This window comes from Procambarus clarkii, chromosome 30, assembly GCF_040958095.1.
Source record: "Procambarus clarkii isolate CNS0578487 chromosome 30, FALCON_Pclarkii_2.0, whole genome shotgun sequence".
Classification (NCBI taxonomy): Eukaryota; Metazoa; Arthropoda; class Malacostraca; order Decapoda; family Cambaridae; genus Procambarus; species Procambarus clarkii.
The window spans coordinates 30,800,158-30,811,376 of record NC_091179.1 but is presented as its reverse complement, the minus strand read 5'-3'; positions in this window follow the sequence as shown (position 1 = coordinate 30,811,376).

Sequence of the window (11,219 nt, the reverse complement as noted above, 5' to 3'; positions counted from 1 at the left end):
AGGACACTACAGCCGAATTGAAAACGAAGGTAAACAGAGTGTTCGAAACTGTGAACACCAAGAAATCTGAACTCCACCTGCCAAAGATTATTGGAGAATACAAACCTGGGTATGCGTATGGAAATGTCAAAACCCACAAGCCTGGAAACCCACTTCGGCCAATCATCAGCCAGATACCCACACCCACATACAGACTGGCTAAGCGACTCTACGGCTTGCTGACCCCTTATGTACCTTGTGCTTTCAGACTAAAGTCTCCAAAGGAATTTGTTGACACTGCGGGGAACACAGGCCACAGGGATAAGAATCTTAGTGGATGTAGAAAGTCTACTTTCAAGTGTGGTCTAGAGCAGACACTTGCGAGATACTGTACCGACGCTCAGTGCGCTCAACTCGCACCAAAGTATCACCTGTGTACTTCTGTATATTCGACCAAATATATATATAGTATCTTAGTGTCTGTGTTTATTGTCACCATACTTTACGTAACAATAGAACCGTTACATTGGTTCATTTCGAACAATCGTAAAGTATGGTGACAATAAACACAGACACTAAGATACTATATATATATTTGGTCGAATATACAGAAGTACACAGGTGATGTTTACCAACGTACCTGTGGATGAAACAATCGGGATGATAGCGGACAGAGTGTATCGTGATCCGGCCTGTACTCCCCTTAGACACAAACGTCCACCTCTTCGCTCCATCGATGGCGTTCATTGTCTAAGCGCCACCTCACCAGAGGTCAGCAGCGGCTACGTCACGAGCCGACTAGGACAGGCATCCAGCACTTATTGCCGGCATCTCCCGTCATCACTAGATGGCGTTGTCCATGTTGTGGGATTTTCGGGAGAGGACTCACAGATGGCGTGGACTTCACGGCTTCGTGCTCGGGCGAGGAATTTTGGTTCGTAACACTTTCCCACCAAAAGAATTTGGTGTGGGTTTCTAAAAACAATAAAGGAAACAAACCAAACCTCACTTCGCTGGAAGACAGTATAGTTAGGTGGGACATGATCAACACATTCAAGATTCTCATGAGAATTGATAGGGTAGGTAAAGACAGGATATTTAACAGAAGGGGCACACGCACTAGGGGACACAGGTGAAAACTGAGTGACAATGAGCCACAGAGATATTAGAAAGAACTTTTTTAGCGTCAGAGTGGTTGACAAATGGAATGCCTTAGGAAGTTATGTGCTGGAGGCAGACTCAATACACAGTTTAGAGTGTTGATATGATAGAGCCCAATAGGCTCAGGAACCTTTACATCAGTTGACTGACAGTTGAGAGGCTGGAACAAAGAACCAGAGCTCAACCCCCACTACCACAACTAGGTAAGTACAATTAGGTAAGTACACACACACTCTCACACTTACACAGCACCAACTACATACACTCACTCACTACATAACTACGTATTTCATCCTACATAACATAACAACATATTACACTACATTTATCTCGCAAAAAACAGAACTAGGAAACAAAAGGCTGGTGTACTGAAAAGGGAATTATGAGGAGATGAAAAGTTTCCTAAGGGATATACCATGGGACACAGACCTTAGAGCTAAGTCTGTAAAAGACATGATGGACTGTGTCACCTGAATGTGTCAGGAGGGAGTAAACAAGATTTTCCCGGCCAAAAAGGAAAAATCCGAAAAGCAAAAGAAGAATCCATGGTTTAACAGGATATGTATGGAGGCAAAGGAGCTGAACAAAAGGGCGTAGAGGAACTTCCGAAATAACAGAACCCCAAAAAGCAGAGAGAGATACCAAAGAATCAGAAAGAAGTATTGTTACAGCCCTACTGAGACGCAACCGGGTTCTTTTTTGATGGTATTAGTTTTTTGGGTATCCGGCCCCAAGTTAGTAGAAGCTTTCAAGGGGTGAGCTCCGTAACGCAAGTAAAATCAACGAGGGAGGTACATTAAATACACAAGTATACTAATTAAAAATATATATTCCTTTCCCACCACCATATGTAAATTAAAGTCACAAAAGGGAATTATTACTACACAGTATATACATCTTCGTCTTCCTCTGAAGACACTGGACACTTGGCGATGCTCACTCTGGGTAGCCTTTCTGGTTTCCTCTTCCGGTATCCAGAACCCACGATGTATCTACCCTGGCCACAGGCCAGCCAAATTACAATCCCACTGGCTGCCTCGTCGTGATGGCCTACAACCACAGTCCAGCCTGTAGCTGGCAGGTACTAGTCAGCCTCGCTGTTAGGCCACTTCACGACTAATACTAGGGTTGCGAGCCCTAGGCAGGAGCCTCGGGTGACTTGCTGGTCACTCTCCTCGGTTGGCACCGCAGTGGGTGGGTGGTCTCTTCCACCAGCCAGCCCCGGATACGGCGAATCCCGTCACTGCCACTCCTCAGGCAGGCAATCACACACTCAGCAGAGTTCGTCTGGGGGTGGCTCACAGCTTCTACAAAGCAGACTGGTGAAGAGACCTTGGCTGCCTTGGGTAGACTGATTCACCGTTCATCACAGCCATTCTTGGTTGACTCTGTAAAAGCATACACGTCATCAGTACTGGGACACTACATGGGACCACTAGGATACATCACTTACTAGCTTAGACACAAACGTCCACCTCTTCGCTCCATCGATGGCGTTGACTGTCTAAGCGCCACCTCACCAGAGGTCAGCAGCGGCTACATCACGAGCCGACTAGGACAGGCATCCAGCACTTATTGCCGGCATCTCCCGTCATCACTAGATGGCGTTGTCCATGTTGTGGGATTTTCGGGAGCGGACTCACAGATGGCGTGGACTTCACGGCTTCGTGCTCGGGCGAGGAATTTTGGTTCGTAACACTTTCCCGCCAAAAGAATTTGGTTTGGGTTTCTAAAAACAATAAAGGAAACAAACCAAATTAATCAGTTGTTTAGATGCGTGACAATGCATCAGCTACAACGTAATCCACTCCTTTAATGTGCTCAATCTGGAGGGGATATTGTTGCAGATGTAGACTCCATCTGGTGAATCGAAGATTCTTCTGTTTAAACTGGGCGAGAAACTTTCGAGGGTTATGGTCAGTTCGTACTAGGATAGGATGACTGTTACTAGTTAGATACACTTCAAAGTGTTGGACTGAACTGATTAAAGCCAACGTCTTTTTCTCTATGACGGAATAATTGAGCTGACTGGGGGTAAACTTCTTAAAATGGTAGGCTACAGGATGTTCCACCCTTTTTTCATCCGTCTGAGATAATACGGATCCCAGGCCATAGTCGGAAGCGTCGACTGTTAGGATAAATCTATCCTCAAAACTCGGGGACCTGATTGGAGAAGATTAGGATTGGAGAAGAGATTAGAATCGCCTTGAGGCTCTCAAAGGCTTCCTGGCAATGTTCATCCCACGACAGTTTCACACCCTTCCTCAAAAGATTTGTCAGGGGGGCGGCTATGGATGAAAAGTTAGGGACAAACTTACGGTAGAAACCAGCCATACCAAGGAAACGCAAGATGTCCTTCCTGGTGGCTGGTGTAGGGTGCTGGACTATTGCCTCTACCTTGCTGGCCTTTGGCGCAATCCATCCTCCTCCTACCTTATGACCTAAAAAGATGATAGAGGTTTTGGCAAACTCAGATTTGTGCAGGTTGACTATCAACCCTGACTGGAGCATGGCCTCGAAGAAGTCCTCTATGTGACGTAGATGGTCCTGCCAATTAACATCATATATTATTACATCATCGATGTAGACCAAGGTGTTTTCTACATCGTGCAACACAATACCCATCAGCCTCTGGAAGGTGGATGCTGTGTTTTTCATCCCAAACGGCATCAAGTGACATTCAAACAGGCCGTTGGGAGTCACGAACGCAGAGATGGGTTTGGCCCTCTCCGTGAGGGGAACTTGCCAATAGCCCTTAAATAGGTCGAATTTCGTCAGGTAGCTAGCTTTGCCAATGGCATCGAGACATTCCTCTACCCTGGGGAGAGGATAGGTATCAGCTACTGTGACCTTATTCACCTGGCGATAATCAATACAGAAACGGTATTTCTTACCAGGTTTGGGCACTAGTAGTACCGGGGATGACCATGGGCTCATGCTAGGGGCTATCAGATGGTGTTTCAGCATGTACTCCACCTCATCTTCCACCACCTTTTTCTTTAGGGGATTGAGTCGGTAGGGGTGTTGCTTTATAGGCCGGACTCCTTCCTCCAGTACAACGTCATGCTGTAGGACAGATGTTAGTCCTGGAACATCTCTGAAGATTGTCTTGTATCTCCGGATCATTTTCAGCAATGATGGTTGATCTCCTCCGTTCACATGCGTCAATTTTGCCTGCAAATTACACAGAATCTCGGAATTAATTAGTACATTCTCATCCTCCGCAATGTCATCTTTAGTTGTCACTATGGTTATTGGGAGTGTATCTTGGCCCTCATATTTTTTAATCATGTTAACATGAACTAAAGTTTCCTTCTTTCTGCGGTCTGGAGTGTTAAGAAGTTAATTGTGACTAGTAACCTTCCTTAAGACCTGGTAAGGACCTACAAATTTAGCACTCAAACTTCCAGTCACTGTGGGAGTACATACCAAAACTAGATCCCTTACCAGGAAATCCCTTTGTTTGGTCCTCTTATCGTACCTGCTCTTGGTGGTCTTGTGAGTATTCTCTAAGGTTTTCTTTGCCATCTCCCAAACGGAGAACAACCTGCCTTTATTTGTAGATAGCCAGTCCACAACGTCTACGTTGGTCTTTTCGTCCAGCCAATGGTCTCGTACCACTTCTAAGGGACCTCTCACAGAGTGGCCATAAATCATTTCGAATGGGGAGATTCCTTGCGATTCATTAGGTACTGATCTTACCGCAAATAGGAGGTAGGGTAGGTCTTCAACCCACTTACTCTGCCGGTCATAGCAAAACTTCCTAAGCATGCCCTCCAGCATCTGGTGGAAACGCTCCAAAGCTCCATGCGACTCGGGATGGTAGGCACTGGAAGTAATCTGTTTGATTCCCAGGTCGGCGATCTGTTGGCGAAACAAACGAGACATAAAATTCGATCCCTGATTCGTCTGAATGGTCTTAGGAAGACCATATCGCGAGACGAACCAGAGTAGATGTTTCACCAAGACCTTAGCTGTAATGGTCTTAAGGGGGATCGCTTCTGGGTACCTACTAACCCGATCTAATATAGTGAGCAAATACTGCACCCCTGAGGTAGAAGGCAGAAGCGGGCCTACGATATCCAGAATGAGGTGCTCGAAGGGCTCACCTATGGATGGGATAGGGCATAAAGGAGCTTTGGGGACAGGCTGGTTTGCTTTCCCTGCCATCTGGCAGGCGTGGCAGGCTTTGCAGAAGCGACGTACGTCCTTCTTCATCTGCGGCCAGTAGAACACTTAGCTAGTCGATGAAAGGTTTTCGAAACCCCGCCATGTCCAGCAAATCTATCGGCATGAGCCGTTTCTAACAGCTTAGATTGGAACACGGCTGGGACGACTATCCGCTTACCTACCTCAGTTGACTGGTGGAATTTCGGTGGACACCTGCAACACAGTACTTCATTCGACCATACGTACAGGTCACCTCCTTTCGTAGGAGACTATGGTATTTGCCAACTTTTGTACTTGAGGGGTCCTTCCTCTGCTCTTCTAGCAGACTGGCTCGAGTCCAGCATTCAGGAACTGGCATCGGGACGGGCGGGTCTGGTGAAGGGCTACTCGTAACCTGTGGGATAGAAGGAGAGTCAAACAAAGTATTTAAATCTGATGGTACCTGGAATTGAGCCTGAGACCTTGTTTGCACTACCGCAATTGGACTTGTCTCTTCACACACTGGATCTTCCATGACCAGTGGATGGTTAGGTAACAAACCTAGGGCTAAGTCATTGGCCATAATAACATCAATTCCTTCTATGGGAAGACTGTCCACCACAGCTAACTTACACTCGCCTTTGAAGTGTTGGGACTCTAGATGCACCTTTATTAAAGGGGCAACGTACAACGTGGAAGGAAAACCGCCTAGGATTACCTTCTGTGTCCTATTTGCTAATACACCTTCGGGTAATGACTTTTCCAAAATCAGACACTGGGCAGCTCCACTGTCTCTGAGTACTACCACGGGCTTACCCGAGTGGTCACTTGATACATACCCTTGTGAAGTATATGGGGCGAACAACTCTTTTCTCTTCTCTAGGGTGGCCATCGGTGGTACTATATTACTTACCAGCATAACTTCCCTACGTGGATTGTTACCCGTACTGCTACGACACCTAGCAGCTATGTGTCCTTTCTTTCCACAGGTCCAACACATTATGTCCCTTTTTGGACTAAACCTCCTAGGACTATCTGGGGTTGACTTGGCGGCACTACGAGATGCGGTCTTCTCCTCTGGTTTATGTTTTGCCGAATATCTCGAGTAGGTCTTTGGGACATACCTAGCAGAAGGCCTATGCGTCAAGATGTATTCTTCAGCCATAGTGGCTGTTGCATTTAAGGTCTCCACCTGTTGTTCCTCTAAGTATGTCTTCAGATCCCCTGACAGGCAGTCTTGGAAGTCCTTTAACAGTATGAACTGCTCGAGGTCTTCTTTTGTCTTCACCTTCCGAGAAGCACACCACTCCTGAAAAAGCCATTCCTTGATGGTCGCAAACTCGGTGAACGTGTGCTCCGAGGTCTTCTTCAGGCTCCTGAACTTCTGCCTATAAGCCTCAGGCACCAACTGGTAAGCCATGAGCACTACCTTCTTCACCTTGTCGTAATCACTGGAGTCATCAAGGGACAACGTTGAGTAGGCGATTTGGGCCTTCCCAGTCAAGACAGACTGTATCATGATGGCCCAATTTTCCTTTGGCCAATCCAAAGAGGCAGCAACCTTCTCGAAGGCGGCGAAGAACTTCGAAACTTCCTTTTCGTTGAATTTTGGGACCATCTTTATATTTCTTACCAGATCGAAACTACTTGTTTCCGTTGTTTTCCTCTGACCACCTAATCGCAGCACTTCTAACTCATGTAGTCTTTCCTTCTCCTTTTCTTCTCTTTCATGTTCCTCTCGTTCTCCTCTTTCCTTCTCTTCGTTCTTCTCTTTCCTTCTCTTCGTTCTTCTCTTTCCTTCTCAATTGTAATTCCAAACGTTTTATTTCACATTTTTTCCATTCTATCTCACGATTTATTTCTAAGGCACGCATTTTGACAGTTAGAAAACTTATATTCAGTTCACCTGCATCACTTTCACCGTCACTACCTTTATCTTCCTTTTCAGTGGCAACTACCACCTCACTTTCCTTTGTACTCTGTGCCTCGCTTTCCTGCTTCTCCCCGGCCTTCAAATGTTTGTGAACCTTCGACAAGATCTCAACACGGGAATCACTTTCACGTATTTTGATCTCCATATAGGCACTCACTAGCACAAGTTCTTGCTTTCCCAGATATTTCAGTCTGGCAAGACAGTCCTTGTTGTTCAGAAAGTCCTGAACATCATCCAGATCTTCAATGGTCACTTTTTCCGCCATTGTCACTTGATTGGTGCACGAACACTTAACACACTGCTTCACTTGAGCACTTAACACACCGAGCACTGTACTTCGCCCATACTGTACTTAATCACACCGAGCACCGCACTCACCAATATTACACTTAATCACACCGAGCACCGCACTCGGCAATACTGCTCGTGATCACACTGCACTGAACAGGACGTATAACGTCCCAATAATTACAAACAGGGGAATTATTCACAGGGGATTGCACTACGTCACCACCCTTGTCAAACATACTTGACAAGGGGTCGGATCCCGCTGGGGATGCCAATTATGTTACGGCCCTACTGGGACGCAACCGGGTTCTTTTCTGATGGTATTAGTTTTTTGGGTATCCGGCCCCAAGTTAGTAGAGGCTTTCAAGGGGGTGAACCCCGTAATGCAAGTATAATCAACAGGGAAGGTACATTAAATACACAAGTATACTAATTTATATATATATATTCCTTTCCCACCACCATATGTAAATTAAAGTCACAAAAGGGAATTATTACTACACAGTATTTAAATCTTCGTCTTCCTCTGAAGACACTGGACACTTGGCGACACTCACTCTGGGTAGCCTTTCCTGGTTTCCTCTTCCATGGCCCAGAACCCATGATGAATCCACCCTGGCCACAGGCCAGCCAAATTACAATCCCACTGGGTGCCTCGTCGTGATGGCCTACAACCACAGTACAGCCTGTAGCTGGCAAGTACTAGTCAGCCTCGCTGTTAGGCCACTCCACGACTAATACTAGGGTTGCGAGCCCTAGGCAGGAGCCTCGTGTGACTCGCTGATCACTCTCCTCGGTCGGCACCGCAGTGGGTGGTCTCTTCCACCAGCCAGCTCCGGATACGGCGAATCCCGTCACTGCCACTCCTCAGGCAGGCAATCACACACTCAGCAGAGTTCGTCGGGGGGGTGGCTCACAGCTTCTACAAAGCAGACTGGTGAAGAGACCTTGGCTGCCTTGGGTAGACTGATTCACCGTTCATCATAGCTGTACTAGGTTGACTCTGTGAAAGCATACACGTCATCAGTACTGGGATACTACATGGGACCACTAGGAAACATCATTTACTAGCTTCGACACAAACGTCCACCTCTTCGCTCCATAGATGGCGTTCACTGTCTAAGCGCCACCTCACCAGAGGTCAGCAGTGGCTACGTCACGAGCCGAATAGGACAGGCATCCAGCACTCATTGCCGGCCTCTCCCGTCATCACTAGATGGCGTTGTTCATGTTGTGGGATTTTCGGGAGAGGACTCACAGATGGCGTGAACTTCACGGCTTCGTGCTCGGGCGAGGAATTTTGGTTCGTAACAAGTATGTAAGTGTGAGAAGAGAAGCAGAGAAAAATTATGTAAATGATATAGCAAAGAAAGCCAAGACCGTACTAAAGCTACTCCACAGTCACACCAGGAGGAAAACAACAGTGAAAGAACTAGTGATGAAACTTAGAACGGGTGAGGATAGGTATATATAGAATGACAAAGAGGTGTGTGAAGAACTCAACAAGAGGTTTCAGGAGGTCTTCACAACAGAACGAGGTGAAGTCACTGCACTAGGAGAGGGGGCAGTAAACCAGGCGCCCTTGGAAGGGTTCAAAATTACAAGAGATGAGGTCAAGAGACACCTGTTGGATCTGGATGTGAGAAAGGCTGTTGGTCCAAACGGAATCTCACCATGGGTATTGAACGAGTGTGTGTGCAGAAGCACTTTACTTGCCACTCTCCATAGTGTATAGTAGGTCACTAGAGATGTGAGACCTACCAGAAATATGAAAAACGACTAATGTGGTCCCAATATACAAAAAGGGTGACAGATAAGAGGCACTGAACTACAGGCCAGTGTCCTTAACTTGCATACCATGCAAGGTGATGACGAAGATCGTGAGAAAAACCTTAGCAACACATCTGGAGAGAAGAAACTTCGTGACAAACTGCCAACATGGGTTCAGGGAGGGTAACTCTTGCCTTACTGGCTTAAAGGAGTTGACTGTTTTTTGGGGGGGATTCAATTTTCTAGAGTAGTGAAGTATAGTGTTGTGTGCATGATTTACGGCGGTCAGGGAATGCCAATAATAATAATAGTTCGACAGCTTCCGGTTGAATAGACTAATAGTCGAATAAATTGGAGTGATTAATAAGAACAGCGAAAAGTAAGAAGGTTGGAAAACTGTGAAAAAATGTTAAAAAAAATTGATAGTTAGGCTATCTAAATGAGTAAAAGAGACTGCCTGCTGTCCAAGGATGTTGACCGGATGCATCAGACTAACATCAGGCTTACAACATTCATGGATCGTGTGAGGTGATGATCTTACATCAGTAAGATGTAAGTTACAATTTGTGGCCCATCAAGCACATATTCTTGTACTTTTTAAAACCTATGTAACGTTATGAATATGTACTTAAAACAGTCGTCGTCTAAGCTCAGAACTTTAACTTTCTACTTCATTAGTCCTAATTTGAGATGAAGAGGAGAAATGCTGATATTTTTCCCTATCTACCAGAAATTGTTTTTTTAAATTTAAGAATTTTCTAACCTGCCACTTCAGAGTCCAATGCTTGTCCTTAGCGTTACTGTCCCACAGACACAGGAAATATGAATATTTCGTGTGACCAAGTAAATTCTCTTGGTGACCAACTAAAAAGTTAATAATTTTCAGAGCCTCACTGATAATCTAGTTATGGTCATCATATTTGAGTAACTCGAAAATATTTTTCTGATGTGTCTACGTACTTCTTTGAGAGATGCAAAATGACCAATGGAAACTGAACCATATGAGTTTCATTATGGAGTAAGACACACTTTAAGCTCCACTTAGATATATATAAAAACAATCGCCACTTATTTAACAAACCTGATTAAATAACTCTCAACAAAGAGTAAATTCTTTGCATTCTGTCTCAAAGCAACAGTTCTAATGCCTCCTATGAAAGACTTAAATCTCTTACCTATCATTCAATTCGGCTTGGTTAAAGCAGTGAGGCCTCATCCTCTTGGTTATCTTCAGATGATTTCGGGGCTTAGCATCCCCCCGGCCCGGTCCTCGACCAGGCCTCCTTTTTTGTTACACATCCCTAGGAATCAGCCTGTAGCAGCTGTTTAACTCTCAGGTACCTATTAACTGCTAGGTAACAGGCACATCAGGGTAAAAGAAACTCTGCCCTTATGTTTCCGCCAGTAGTGTAATATGTCACTACGACCGTGTGCACCATCTGGCCGGGTGGCTCTCTTGAGAGCCAGCTGGTCCAGGTGAGGCGCGCGGTCAGAGTCACAAAGGGTTTGGGGGATTTTCCCGGAAGTTTGGCGCGTGTCGGACGCGTGTGAGCGTCCGATGTTTGGGTATGCGGTCAGGAAAGATGGAAGGTCATGTTGTTGGGGGTGTAGGAGAGTATGTGGACTATGTGGTAGAGTAAGAAATACAAGGATATGAGTGGAATATGCGGAAAGAGTAAATGAATATGTATGTGTGTTTGCCGTAGACTTAATTCTGTGTGTAGATAATAGTTTTGATGATAGTAAGTAAGCTATGTAGAGGCTGTGTGTATGTGTGAGGGGTCCCAACATAGGCGGATATGTTGTTTGGGGTGGGGGAGGGGTGAGGGAAGCTCTCCCTTGGCATGAGAGTGCTTAGGGCCATTTGTGGTTTTGACATCCATTATTTTCTTGGAGCTATGCACACAGCCGGAAGTGAGAGAGGAGGAGGGTATGAGAG